The sequence below is a fragment of the Schistocerca serialis genome, chromosome 6 (genome assembly GCF_023864345.2).
Source record: "Schistocerca serialis cubense isolate TAMUIC-IGC-003099 chromosome 6, iqSchSeri2.2, whole genome shotgun sequence".
Taxonomy (NCBI): domain Eukaryota; kingdom Metazoa; phylum Arthropoda; class Insecta; order Orthoptera; family Acrididae; genus Schistocerca; species Schistocerca serialis.
The window spans coordinates 52,308,076-52,323,807 of NC_064643.1; positions in this window are offsets into that span (position 1 = coordinate 52,308,076).

Below are 15,732 nucleotides of genomic sequence, written 5' to 3' on the forward strand. Positions count from 1 at the left end.
AAAGATCAAAGAAGGGGCAACAGCTGGCAGCAGTAACTATGACTCTCTTAAGGTAGCCAAATGCCTCATCACTCTGCGAAATTTATTTGAAAGCTCGTGGATATCGTCGTTGGAGAAACTCAGAGAACGTTAAGGTGGACATGCTGTAGCATTTCGCTTCTGCAGGACTGACCGCAATACGAATTAAGGAGAGGAAAGATCAAAGAAGGGGCAGCAGCTGGAAGCAGTAACTATGACTCTCTTAAGGTAGCCAAATGCCTCGTCACTCTGCGAAATTTATTTGAAAGCTCGTGGATATCTTCGTTGGAGAAACTCAGAGAACGTTAAGGTGGACTTGTTGCAGTATTTCGCTAGTGCATGGACTGTCCGCAGAACGAATTAATGAGAGGAAAGATTCAAAGAAAGGGGAGCAGCTGGAAACAGGAACTATGACTCTCTTAAGGTAGCCAGATGCCTTGTCATCCGGCGAAGTACGTTTGCAACTCAAGTAACTTGTAGTGGGAGTAACTGTGACGACGTTTAGGTGGACATACAGTGGCATATCGGTTTCTGTAGGACTGGCCATAGCAAGAATGATAATGGCCTAAAGAAATAGGAGCAGCCGGCAGGTGTAACTATGACCCTCTTAAGATAGCCTAATGCCTAGTCACTCTGCGAAATTTATTTGACATGTCGAGGATATCGTCGTTGGAGTAACTCAGACAACGTTAAGGTGGACATGTTGCAGCATTTCGCTTCTGCATGGTCTGGCCGCAGTTCGAATTAAAGAGAGGAAAGATTCAAAGGAAGGGGAGCAACTTGCAACAGGAATTATGACTCGCTTAAGGTTGCCAAATGCCTCGTCATCCGGCGAAGTACATTTGCTAACTCGAGTAACTCGAAGTAGGAGTAACTGTGACGACGTTAAGGTGGACATATGGTGGCATATCGGTTCTGTAGGACTGGCCATAGCAAGAATGATAAAGGTCGAAAGAAATGGGAGCAGTCGGCAGGAGTAACTATGACTCTCTTAAGGTAGCCAAATGCCTTGTCACTCTGCGAAATTTATTTGAAAACTCGAGGACATCGTCGTTGGAGAAACTCAGACAACGTTAAGGTAGACAAGTTGCAGTATTTCGCTAGTGCATGGACTGTCCGCAGAACGAATTAAAGAGAGGAAAGATTCAAAGAAACGAAAGCAACTTGCAACAGGAATTATGACTCTCTTAAGGTAGCCAAATGCCTCGTCATCCGGCGAAGTACATTTGCTAACTGGAGACACTCGTAATGGGAGTAACTGTGACGACGTTAAGGTGGACATACGGTGGCATATTGGTTCTTTAGGACTGGCCATTGGAAGAATGATAAAGGTCTAAAGATATGGGACCAGCCCGCAGGAGTAACTATGACTATCTTAAGGTAGCCAAATGCCTTGTCACTCTGCGAAATTTATTTGAAAACTCGAGGATATCGTCGTTGGAGTAACTCAGACAGCGTTAAGGTGGACATGCTGTAGCATTTCGCTTCAGCAGGACTGGCCGCAATACGAATTAAAGAGAGAAAAGATCAAAGAAGGGGGAGCAGCTGGCAGGAGTAACTATAAATCTTTTAAGGTAGCCAAATGCCTCGTCACTCTCCGAAATTTATTTGAAAACTCGATTATATCGTCGTTGGAGTAACTCAGACAACGTTAAGGTGGACATGTTACAGCATTTCGCTTCTGCATGGACTGGCCGCAGTACGAATTAAAGAGAGGAAAGTTTCAAAGAAAGGGGAGCAGCTGGCAAGAGGAACTATGACTCTCTTAAGGTAGCCAATTGTATCGTCATCCGGCGAAGTACATTTGCTAACTCAAGAAACTCGTAGTGGAAGTAACTGTGACGACGTTTAGGTGGACATAAAGTGGCATATCGGTTCTGTAGGACTGCCCATAGCAAGAATGATAATGGCTTAAAGAAATGGGAGCAGCCGGCAGGTGTAACTATGACTCTCTTAAGGTAGCCTAATGCCTCGTCACTCTGCGAAATTTATTTGAAAACTCGAGGATATCGTCGTTGGAGTAACTCAGACAACGTTAAGGTTGACATGTTGCAGCATTTCGCCTCTGCATGGTCTGGCCGCAGTTCGAATTAAAGAGAGGAAAGATTCAATGGAAGGGGAGCAGCTGGCAAGAGGAACTATGACTCTCTTAAGTTAGCCAAATGCCTCGTCATCCGGCGAATCACATTTGCTAACTAGAGAAACTCGTAGTGCGAGTAACTGTGACGACGTTAAGGTGGACATATGGTGGCATATCGGTTCTATAGGACTGGCCATAGCAAAAATGATAAAGGTCGAAAGAAATGGGAGCAGCCGGCAGGAGTAACTATGACTCTCTTAAGGTAGCCAAATGCCTTGTCACTCTGCGAAATTTATTTGAAAACTCGAGGACATCGTCGTTGGAGTATCTCAGACAACGTTAAGGTGGACATGCTGTAGCATTTCGCTTCTGCAGGACTGACCGCAATACGAATTAAAGAGAGGAAAGATCAAAGAAGGGGGAGCAGCTGGCAACAGTAACTATGACTCTCTTAAGGTAGCCAAATGCCTTGTCACTCTGCGAAATTTATTTGAAAACTCGAGGACATCGTCGTTGGAGAAACTCAGACAACGTTAAGGTAGACAAGTTGCAGTATTTCGCTAGTGCATGGACTGTCCGCAGAACGAATTAAAGAGAGGAAAGATTCAAAGAAACGAAAGCAACTTGCAACAGGAATTATGACTCTCTTAAGGTAGCCAAATGCCTCGTCATCCGGCGAAGTACATTTGCTAACTCGAGTAACTCGTAGTGGGAGTAACTGTGACGACGTTAAGGTGGACATACGGTGGCATATTGGTTCTGTAGGACTGGCCATTGGATGAATGATAAAGGTCTAAAGAAATGGGAGCAGCCGGCAGGAGTAACTATGACTCTCTTAAGGTAGCCAAATGCCTTGTCACTCTGCGAAATTTATTTGAAAACTCGAGGACATCGTCGTTGGAGTATCTCAGACAACGTTAAGGTGGACATGCTGTAGCATTTCGCATCTGCAGGACTGACAACAATACGGATTAAAGAGAGGAAAGATCAAAGAAGGGGGAGCAGCTGGCAGCGGTAACTATGACTCTCTTAAGGTAGCCAAATGCCTCGTCACTCTGCGAAATTTATTTGAAAGGTCGTGGATATCGTCGTTGGAGAAACTCAGACAACGTTAAGGTGGACATGTTGCAGTATTTCGCTAGTGCATGGACTGTCCGCAGAACGAATTAAAGAGAGGAAAGAATCAAAGAAAGGGGAGCAACTGGCAACAGGAACTATGACTCTCACAACGTAGCCAATTGCATCGTCATCCGGCGAAGTACATTTGCAACTCAAGTAACTCGTAGTGGGAGTAACTGTGACGACGTTTAGGTGGACATACAGTGGCATATCGGTTTCTGTAGGACTGGCCATAGCAAGAATGATAATGGCCTAAAGAAATAGGAGCAGACGGCAGGTGTAACTTTGACTCTCTTAAGGTAGCCTAATGCCTAGTCATCCGGCGAAGTACATTTGCTAACTCGAGTGACTCGTAGTGGGAGTAACTGTGACGACGTTAAGGTGGACATATGGTGGCATATCGGTTCTGTAGGACTGGCCATTGGAAGAATGATAAAGGTCTAAAGATATGGGAGCAGCCCGCAGGAGTAACTATGACTATCTTAAGGTAGCCAAATGCCTTGTCACTCTGCGAAATTTATTTGAAAACTCGAGGATATCGTCGTTGGAGTAACTCAGACAGCGTTAAGGTGGACATGCTGTAGCATTTCGCTTCAGCAGGACTGGCCGCAATACGAATTAAAGAGAGAAAAGATCAAAGAAGGGGGAGCAGCTGGCAGGAGTAACTATAAATCTTTTAAGGTAGCCAAATGACTCGTCACTCTCCGAAATTTATTTGAAAACTCGATTATATCGTCGTTGGAGTAACTCAGACAACGTTAAGGTGGACATGTTACAGCATTTCGCTTCTGCATGGACTGGCCGCAGTACGAATTAAAGAGAGGAAAGTTTCAAAGAAAGGGGAGCAGCTGGCAAGAGGAACTATGACTCTCTTAAGGTAGCCAATTGTATCGTCATCCGGCGAAGTACATTTGCTAACTCAAGAAACTCGTAGTGGGAGTAACTGTGACGACGTTTAGGTGGACATAAAGTGGCATATCGGTTCTGTAGGACTGCCCATAGCAAGAATGATAATGGCTTAAAGAAATGGGAGCAGCCGGCAGGTGTAACTATGACTCTCTTAAGGTAGCCTAATGCCTCGTCACTCTGCGAAATTTATTTGAAAACTCGAGGATATCGTCGTTGGAGTAACTCAGACAAAGTTAAGGTTGACATGTTGCAGCATTTCGCCTCTGCATGGTCTGGCCGCAGTTCGAATTAAAGAGAGGAAAGATTCAATGGAAGGGGAGCAGCTGGCAAGAGGAACTATGACTCTCTTAAGTTAGCCAAATGCCTCGTCATCCGGCGAATCACATTTGCTAACTAGAGAAACTCGTAGTGCGAGTAACTGTGACGACGTTAAGGTGGACATATGGTGGCATATCGGTTCTATAGGACGGGCCATAGCAAGAATGATAAAGGTCGAAAGAAATGGGAGCAGCCGGCAGGAGTAACTATGACTCTCTTAAGGTAGCCAAATGCCTTGTCACTCTGCGAAATTTATTTGAAAACTCGAGGACATCGTCGTTGGAGTATCTCAGACAACGTTAAGGTGGACATGCTGTAGCATTTCGCTTCTGCAGGACTGACCGCAATACGAATTAAAGAGAGGAAAGATCAAAGAAGGGGGAGCAGCTGGCAACAGTAACTATGACTCTCTTAAGGTAGCCAAATGCCTCGTAACTCTGCGAAATTTATTTGAAAGCTCGTGGATATCGTCGTTGGGGAAACTCAGACAACGTTAAGGTGGACAAGTTGCAGTATTTCGCTAGTGCATGGACTGTCCGCAGTACGAATTAAAGAGAGGAAAGATTCAAAGAAAGGGAAGCAACTTGCAACATGAATTATGACTCTCTTAAGGTAGCCAAATGCCTCGTCATCCGGCGAAGTACATTTGCTAACTCGAGTAACTCGTAGTGGGAGTAACTGTGACGACGTTAAGGTGGACATACGGTGGCATATTGGTTCTGTAGGACTGGCCATTGGATGAATGATAAAGGTCTAAAGAAATGGGAGCAGCCGGCAGGAGTAACTATGACTCTCTTAAGGTAGCCAAATGCCTTGTCACTCTGCGAAATTTATTTGAAAACTCGAGGACATCGTCGTTGGAGTATCTCAGACAACGTTAAGGTGGACATGCTGTAGCATTTCGCATCTGCAGGACTGACAACAATACGGATTAAAGAGAGGAAAGATCAAAGAAGGGGGAGCAGCTGGCAGCGGTAACTATGACTCTCTTAAGGTAGCCAAATGCCTCGTCACTCTGCGAAATTTATTTGAAAGGTCGTGGATATCGTCGTTGGAGAAACTCAGACAACGTTAAGGTGGACATGTTGCAGTATTTCGCTAGTGCATGGACTGTCCGCAGAACGAATTAAAGAGAGGAAAGAATCAAAGAAAGGGGAGCAACTGGCAACAGGAACTATGACTCTCACAAGGTAGCCAATTGCATCGTCATCCGGCGAAGTACATTTGCAACTCAAGTAACTCGTAGTGGGAGTAACTGTGACGACGTTTAGGTGGACATACAGTGGCATATCGATTTCTGTAGGACTGGCCATAGCAAGAATGATAATGGCCTAAAGAAATAGGAGCAGACGGCAGGTGTAACTATGACTCTCTTAAGGTAGCCTAATGCCTAGTCACTCTGCGAAATTTATTTGATAAGTCGAGGATATCGTCGTTGGAGTAACTCAGACAACGTTAAGGTGGACATGTTGAGCATTTCGCTTCTGCTGGTCTGGCCGCAGTTCGAATTAAAGAGAGGAAAGATTCAAAGGTAGGGGAGCAACTTGCAACAGGAATTATGACTCTCTTAAGGTAGCCAAATGCCTAGTCATCCGGCGAAGTACATTTGCTAACTCGAGAAACTCGTAGTGGGAGTAACTGTGACGACGTTAAGGTGGCCATACAGTGTCATATCGGTTCTGTAGGACTGGCATTAGCAAGAATGATAAAGGCCTACAGGAATGTGAGCAGCCGGCAGGAGTAACTATTACTATCTTAAGGTAGCCAAATGCCTCGTCACTCTGCGAAATTTATTTGAAAACTCGAGGTTATCATCGATGGAGTAACTCAGACAACGTTAAAGTGGACATGCTGTAGCATTTCGCTTCTGGAGGACTGGCAGCAATACGAATTAAAGAGAGGAAAGATTCAAAGGAAGGGGAGCAGCTGGCGGCAGGAACTATGACTCTCTTAAGATAGCCAAATGCCTCGTCATCCGGCGAAGTACATTTGCTAACTCAAGAACTCGTAGTGGGAGTAACTGTGACGACTTTTAGGTGGACATACAGTGGCATACCGGTTCTGTAGGACTGGCCATAGCAAGAATGATAATGGCCTAAAGGAATGGGAGCAGCCGGCAGGAGTAACTATGACTCTCTTAAGGTAGCTAAATGCCTCGTCACTCTGCGAAATTTATTTGAAAATTCGAGGATATCGTCGTTGGAGTAACTCAGACAACGTTAAGGTTTACATGTTGCAGCATTTCGCCTCTGCATGGACTGGCCGCAGTACGAATTAAAGAGAGGAAAGATTCAAAGAAAGGGGAGCAGCTGGCAATAGGATCTGTGACTCTCTTATGATAGCCAAATGCCTCGTCATCCGGCGAAGTACATTTGCTAACTCGAGAAACTGGTTGTGGGAGTAACTGTGACGACGTTAAAGTGGACATTCGGTGGCATATCGGTTCTGTAGGACTGGCCATAGCAAGAATGATAAAGGTCGAAAGAAATGGGAGCAGTCGGCAGGAGTAACTATGACTCTCTTAAGGTAGCCAAATGCCTTGTCACTCTGCGAAATTTATTTGAAAACCCTAGGACATCGTCGTTGGAGTATCTCAGACAACGTTAAGGTGGACATGCTGTAGGATTTCGATTCTGCAGGACTGACCGCAATACGAATTAAAGAGAGGAAAGATCAAAGAAGGGGGAGCAGCTGGCAGCAGTATCTATGACTCTCTTAAGGTAGCCAAATGCCTCGTCACTCTACGAAATTCATTTGAAAGCTCGTATATATCGTCGTTGGAGTAACTCAGACAACGTTAAGGTGGGCTTGCTGCAGTATTTCGCTTATGCATGGACTGTCCGCAGAACGAATTAAAGAGAGGAAAGTTTCAAAGAAAGGGGACCAGCTGGCAACAGGAACTATAACTCTCTTAAGGTAGCCAAATGCTGCGTTATCCGGCGAAGTACATTTGCTAACTCGAGAAACTCGTAGTGGGAGTATCTGTGACAACGTTTATGTGGACATACAGTGGCATATCGGTACTGTAGGACTGGCAATAGCAAGAATGATACAGGCCTAAAGAAATGGGAGCAGCTGGCAGCAGTAACTATGAATCTCTTAAGGTAGCCAAATGCCTCGTCACTCTGCGAAATTTATTTTAAACTCGAGGATATCGTCGTTGGAGTAACTCAGACAACGTTAAGGTGGACATGTTGCAGCATTTCGCTTCTGCATGGTCTGGCCGCAGTACGAATTAAACAGAGGAAAGATTCAAAGGAAGGGGAGCAGCTGGCAGCAGGAACTATGACTCTCTTAAATTAGCCAAATGCCTCGTCATCCGGCGAAGTACATTTGCTAACTGGAGAAACTCGTAGTGGGAGTAACTGTGACGACGTTAAGTTGGACATATGGTGGCATATCGATTCCGTAGGACTAGCCGTAGCAAGAATGATAAAGGTCTAAAGAAATGGGAGCAGCCGGCAGGAGTAACTATGACTCTCTTAAGGTAGCTAGATGCCTTGTTACTCTGCGAAATTTATTTGAAAACTCGAGGACATCGTCGTTGGAGTCACTCAGACAACGTTAAGGTAGACATGCTGTAGCATTTCGCTTCTGCAGGACTGACCGCAATACGAATTAAAAAGAGGAAAGATCAAAGAAGGGGGAGCAGCTGGCAGCAGTAACTATGACTCTCTTAAGGTAGCCAAATGCCTCGTCACTCTACGAAATTTATTTGAAAGCTCGTGGATATCGTCGTTGGAGAAACTCAGACAACGTTAAGGTGGACTTGTTGCAGTATTTCGCTTCTGCAGGACTGGCAGCAATACGAATTAAAGAGAGGAAAGATTCAAAGGAAGGGGAGCAGCTGGCGGCAGGAACTATGACTCTCTTAAGATAGCCAAATGCCTCGTCATCCTTCGAAGTACATTTGCTAACTCGAGAAACTCGTAGTGGGAGTAACTGTGACGACGTTAAGGTGGCCATACAGTGTCATACCGGTTCTGTAGGACTGGCCTTAGCAAGAATGATAAAGGCCTACAGGAATGGGAGCAGCCGGCAGGAGTAACTATGACCATCTTAAGGTAGCCAAATGCCTCGTCACTCTGCGAAATTTATTTGAAAACTCGAGGATATCATCGGTGGAGTAACTCAGACAACCTTAAAGTGGACATGCTGTAGCATTTCGCTTCTGGAGGACTGGCAGCAATACGAATTAAAGAGAGGAAAGATTCAAAGAAAGGGGAGCAGCTGGCGGCAGGAACTATGACTCTCTTAAGATAGCCAAATGCCTCGTCATCCGGCGAAGTACATTTGCTAACTCAAGAACTCGTAGTGGGAGTAACTGTGACGACTTTTAGGTGGACATACGGTGGCATATCGGTTCTGTAGGACTACCATAGCAAGAATGATAATGGCCTAAAGAAATGGGAGCAGCCGGCAGGTGTAACCATGACTCTCTTAAGGTAGCCAAATGCCTCGTCACTCTGCGAAATTTATTTGAAAACTCGTGGATATCGTCGTTGGAGAAACTCAGAGAACGTTAAGGTGGACTTGTTGCAGTATTTCGCTAGTGCATGGACTGTCCGCAGAACGAATTAATGAGAGGAAAGATTCAAAGAAAGGGGAGCAGCTGGAAACAGGAACTATGACTCTCTTAAGGTAGCCAGATGCCTTGTCATCCGGCGAAGTACATTTGCAACTCAAGTAACTTGTAGTGGGAGTAACTGTGACGACGTTTAGGTGGACATACAGTGGCATATCGGTTTCTATAGGACTGGCCATAGCAAGAATGATAATGGCCTAAAGAAATAGGAGCAGCCGTCAGGTGTAACTATGACCCTCTTAAGATAGCCTAATGCCTAGTCTCTCTGCGAAATTTATTTGATAAGTCGAGGATATCGTCGTTGGAGTAACTCAGACAACGTTAAGGTGGACATGTTGCAGCATTTCGCTTCTGCATGGTCTGGCCGCAGTTCGAATTAAAGAGAGGAAAGATTCAAAGGAAGGGGAGCAACTTGCAACAGGACTTATGACTCTCTTAAGGTTGCCAAATGCCTCGTCACCCGGCGAAGTACATTTGCTAACTCGAGTAACTCGAAGTAGGAGTAACTGTGACGACGTTAAGGTGGACATATGGTGGCATATCGGTTCTGTAGGACTGGCCATAGCAAGAATGGTAAAGGTCGAAAGAAATGGGAGCAGTCGGCAGGAGTAACTATGACTCTCTTAAGGTAGCCTAATGCCTCGTCACTCTGCGAAATTTATTTGAAAACTCGAGGATATCGTCGTTGGAGTAACTCAGACAACGTTAAGTTTGACATGTTGCAGCATTTCGCCTCTGCATGGTCTGGCCGCAGTTCGAATTAAAGAGAGGAAGGATTCAATGGAAGGGGAGCAGCTGGCAAGAGGAACTATGACTCTCTTAAGTTAGCCAAATGCCTCGTCATCCGGCGAATCACATTTGCTAACTAGAGAAACTCGTAGTGCGAGTAACTGTGACGACGTTAAGGTGGACATATGGTGGCATATCGGTTCTATAGGACTGGCCATAGCAAGAATGATAAAGGTCGAAAGAAATGGGAGCAGCCGGCAGGAGTAACTATGACTCTCTTAAGGTAGCCAAATGCCTTGTCACTCTGCGAAATTTACTTGAAAACTCAAGGACATCGTCGTTGGAGTATCTCAGACAACGTTAAGGTGGACATGCTGTAGCATTTCGCTTCTGCAGGCCTGACCGCAATACGAATTAAAGAGAGGAAAGATCAAAGAAGGGGGAGCAGCTGGCAACAGTAACTATGACTCTCTTAAGGTAGCCAAATGCCTCGTAACTCTGCGAAATATATTTGAAAGCTCGTGGATTTCGTCGTTGGGGAAACTCAGACAACGTTAAGGTGGACAAGTTGCAGTATTTCGCTAGTGCATGGACTGTCCGCAGTACGAATTAAAGAGAGGAAAGATTCAAAGAAAGGGAAGCAACTTGCAACATGAATTATGACTCTCTTAAGGTAGCCAAATGCCTCGTCATCCGGCGAAGTACATTTGCTAACTCGAGTAACTCGTAGTGGGAACAACTGTGACGACGTTAAGGTGGACATACGGTGGCATATTGGTTCTGTAGGACTGGCCATTGGATGAATGATAAAGGTCTAAAGAAATGGGAGCAGCCGGCAGGAGTAACTATGACTCTCTTAAGGTAGCCAAATGCTTTGTCACTCTGCGAAATTTATTTGAAAACTCGAGGACATCGTCGTTGGAGTATCTCAGACAACGTTAAGGTGGACATGCTGTAGCATTTCGCATCTGCAGGACTGACCACAATACGGATTAAAGAGAGGAAAGATCAAAGAAGGGGGAGCAGCTGGCAGCAGTAACTATTACTCTCTTAAGGTAGCCAAGTGCCTCGTCACTCCGCGAAATTTATTTGCAAGAGTCGTGGATATCGTCGTTGGAGAGACTCAGACAACGTTAAGGTGGACATGTTGCAGTATTTCGCTAGTGCATGGACTGTCCGCAGAACGAATTAAGGAGAGGAAAGATTCAAAGAAAGGGGAGCAACTTCCAACAGGAATTATGACTCTCTTAAGGTAGCCAAATGCCTAGTCATCCGGCGAAGTACATTTGCTAACTCGAGAAACTCGTAGTGGGAGTAACTGTGACGACGTTAAGGTGGCCATACAGTGTCATATCGGTTCTGTAGGACTGGCCTTAGCAAGAATGATAAAGGCCTACAGGAATGTGAGCAGCCGGCAGGAGTAACTATGACTATCTTAAGGTAGCCAAATGCCTCGTCACTCTGCGAAATTTATTTGAAAACTCAAGGATATCATCGGTGGAGTAACTCAGACAACGTTAAAGTGGACATGCTGTAGCATTTCGCTTCTGGAGGACTGGAAGCAATACGAATTAAAGAGAGGAAAGATTCAAAGGAAGGGGAGCAGCTGGCGGCAGGAACTATGACTCTCTTAAGATAGCCAAATGCCTCGTCATCCGGCGAAGTACATTTGCTAACTCAAGAACTCGTAGTGGGAGTAACTGTGACGACTTTTAGGTGGACATACAGTGGCATACCGGTTCTGTAGGACTGGCCATAGCAAGAATGATAATGGCCTAAAGGAATGGGAGCAGCCGGCAGGAGTAACTATGACTCTCTTAAGGTAGCTAAATGCCTCGTCACTCTGCGAAATTTATTTGAAAATTCGAGGATATCGTCGTTGGAGTAACTCAGACAACGTTAAGGTTTACATGTTGCAGCATTTCGCCTCTGCATGGACTGGCCGCAGTACGAATTAAAGAGAGGAAAGATTCAAAGAAAGGGGAGCAGCTGGCAATAGGATCTATGACTCTCTTATGATAGCCAAATGCCTCGTCATCCGGCGAAGTACATTTGCTAACTCGAGAAACTGGTTGTGGGAGTAACTGTGACGACGTTGAAGTGGACATTCGGTGGCATATCGGTTCTGTAGGACTGGCCATAGCAAGAATGATAAAGGTCTAAAGAAATGGGAGCAGCCGGCCGGAGTAACTATGACTCTCTTATGGTAGCCAAATGCCTTGTCACACTGCGAAATTTATTTTAAACTCCAGGATATCGTCGTTGGAGTAACTCAGACAACGTTAAGGTGGACATGCTGTAGCATTTCGCTTTTGCAGGACTGGCCGCAATATGAATTAAAGAGAGGAAAGTTCAAAGAAGGGGGAGCAGGGGGCAGCAGTAACTATGACTCTCTTAAGGTAGCCAAATGCCTCGTCACTCTACGAAATTCATTTGAAAGCTCGTATATATCGTCGTTGGAGTAACTCAGACAACGTTAAGGTGGGCTTGCTGCAGTATTTCGCTTATGCATGGACTGTCCGCAGAACGAATTAAAGAGAGGAAAGTTTCAAAGAAAGGGGAGCAGCTGGCAACAGGAACTATAAATCTCTTAAGGTAGCCAAATGCTGCGTTATCCGGCGAAGTACATTTGCTAACTCGAGAAACTCGTAGTGGGAGTATCTGTGACAACGTTTAGGTGGACATACAGTGGCATATCGGTACTGTAGGACTGGCAATAGCAAGAATGATAAAGGCCTAAAGAAATGGGAGCAGCTGGCAGCAGTAACTATGAATCTCTTAAGGTAGCCAAATGCCTCGTCACTCTGCGAAATTTATTTGAAAACTCGAGGATATCGTCGTTGGAGTAACTCAGACAACGTTAAGGTGGACATGTTGCAGCATTTCGCTTCTGCATGGACTGGCCGCAGTACGAATTAAAGAGAGGAAAGATACAAAGAAAGGGGAGCAGCTGGCAAGAGGAACTATGACTCTCTTAAGGTAGCCAAATGCCTCGTCATCTGGCGAAGTACATTTGCTAACTCGAGAAACTCGTAGTGGGAGTAACTGTGACGACGTTAAGGTGGCCATACAGTGGCAGATCGGTTCTGTAAGACTGGCCATAGCAAGAGTGATAATGGCCTAAAGAAATGGGAGCAGCCGGCAGGTGTAACTAAGACTCTCTTAAGGTAGCTAAATGCCTCGTCACTCTGCGAAATTTATTTGAAAACTCGAGGATATCATCGGTGGAGTAACTCAGACAACTTTAAAGTGGACATGCTGTAGCATTTCGCTTCTGTAGGACTGGCCGCAATACGAATTAAAGAGAGGAAAGATTCAAAGAAGGGAGAGCAGCTGGCAGCAGTAACTATGACTCTCTTAAGGTAGCCAAATGCCTCGTCACTCTGCGAAACTTATTTGAAAACTCGAGGATATCGTCGTTGGAGTAACTCAGACAACGTTAAAGTGGACATGTTGCAAGCATTTCGCCTCTGCATGGACTAGTCGCAGTACGAATTAAAGAGAGGAAAGATTCAAAGAAAGGGGAGCAGCTGGCAGCAGGAACTATGACTCTCTTGAGGTAGCCAAATGCCTCGTCATCTGGCGAAGTACATTTGCTAACTCAGGAAACTCGTAGTGGGAGTAACTGTGACGACGTTTAGGTGGACATACAGTGGCATATCGGTTCTGTAGGACTGGCCATAGCAGGAAAGATAGTGGCCTAAAGAAATGGGAGCAGCCGGCAGGAGTAACTATGACTCTCTTAAGGTAGCCAAATGCCCCGTCACTCTGCGAAATTTATTTGAAAACTCGAGGATATCGTCGTTGGAGTAACTCAGACAACGTTAAGGTGGACATGTTGCAGCATTTCGCTTCTGCATGGTCTGGCCACAGTACGAATTAAACAGAGGAAAGATTCAAAGGATGGGGAGCAGCTTGGAGCAGGAACTATGACTCTCTTAAGTTAGCCAAATGCCTCGTCATCCGGCGAAGTACATTTGCTAACTGGAGAAACTCGTAGTGGGAGTAACTGTGACGACGTTAAGTTGGACATATGGTGGCATATCGATTCCGTAGGACTAGCCATAGCAAGAATGATAAAGGTCTAAAGAAATGGGAGCAGCCGGCAGGAGTAACTATGACTCTCTTAAGGTAGCCAGATGCCTTGTTACTCTGCGAAATTTATTTGAAAACTCGAGGACATCGTCGTTGGAGTAACTCAGACACCGTTAAGGTAGACATGCTGTAGCATTTCGCTTCTGCAGGACTGACCGCAATACGAATTAAAAAGAGGAAAGATCAAAGAAGGGTGAGCAGCTGGCAGCAGTAACTATGACTCTCTTAAGGTAGCCAAATGCCTCGTCACTCTGCGAAATATATTTGAAAGTTCGTGGATATCGTCGTTGGAGAAACTCAGACAACCTTAAGGTGGACTTGTTGCAGTATTTCGCTTCTGCAGGACTGGCAGCAATACGAATTAAAGAGAGGAAAGATTCAAAGGAAGGGGAGCAGCTGGCGGCAGGAACTATGACTCTCTTAAGATAGCCAAATGCCTCGTCATCCGGCGAAGTGCATTTGCTAACTCAAGAACTCGTAGTGGGAGTAACTGTGACGACGTTAAGGTGGCCATACAGTGTCATACCGGTTCTGTAGGACTGGCCTTAGCAAGAATGATAAAGGCCTACAGGAATAGGAGCAGCCGGCAGGAGTAACTATGACCATCTTAAGGTAGCCAAATGCCACGTCACTCTGCGAAATTTATTTGAAAACTCGAGGATATCATCGGTGGAGTAACTCAGACAACCCTAAAGTGGACATGCTGTAGCATTTCGCTTCTGGAGGACTGGCAGCAATACGAATTAAAGAGAGGAAAGATTCAAAGGAAGGGGAGCAGCTGGCGGCAGGAACTATGACTCTCTTAAGATAGCCAAATGCCTCGTCATCCGGCGATGTACATTTGCTAACTCAAGAACTCGTAGTGGGAGTAACTGTGACGACTTTTAGGTGGACATACGGTGGCATATCGGTTCTGTAGGACTGGCCATAGCAAGAATGATAAAGGTCTAAAGAAATGGGAGCAGCCGGCAGGAGTAAATATGACTCTCTTAAGGTAGCCAAATGCCTTGTCACACTGCGAAATTTATTTTAAACTCGAGGATATCGTCGTTGGAGTAACTCAGATAACGTTGAGGTGGACATGCTGTAGCATTTCGCTTTTGCAGGACTGGCCGCAATATGAATTAAAGAGAGGTAAGTTCAATGAAGGGGGAGCAGCTGGCAAGAGGAACTATGACTCTCTTAGGGTAGCCAAATGCCTCGTCATCTGGCGAAGTACATTTGCTAACTCGAGTAACTCGTAGTGGGAGCAACTGTGACGACGTTAAGGTGGTCATACAGTGGCAGATCGGTTCTGTAAGACTGGCCATAGCAAGTATGATAATGGCCTAAAGAAATGGGAGCAGCCGGCAGGTGTAACTATGACTCTCTTAAGGTAGCTAAATGCCTCGTCACTCTGCGAAATTTATTTGAAAACTCGAGGATATCATCGTTGGAGTAACTCAGACAACTTTAAAGTGGACATGCTGTAGCATTTCGCTTCTGCTGGACTGGCCGCAATACGAATTAAAGAGAGGAAAGATTCAAGGAAGGGAGAGCAGCTGGCAGCAGTAACTATGACTCTCTTAAGGTAGCCAAATGCCTCGTCACTCTGCAAAATTTATTTGAAAACCCGAGGATATCGTCGTTGGAGTAACTCAGACAACGTTAAAGTGGACATGTTGCAAGCATTTCGCCTCTGCATGGACTGGCCGCAGTACGAATTAAAGAGAGGAAAGATTCAAAGAAAGGGGAGCTGCTGGCAACAGGAACTATGACTCTCTTATGATAGCCAAATGCCTCGTCATCCGGCGAAGTACATTTGCCAACTCGAGAAACTGGTTGTGGGAGTAACTGTGACGACGTTAAGGTGGACATACGGTGGCATTTCGGTTCTGTA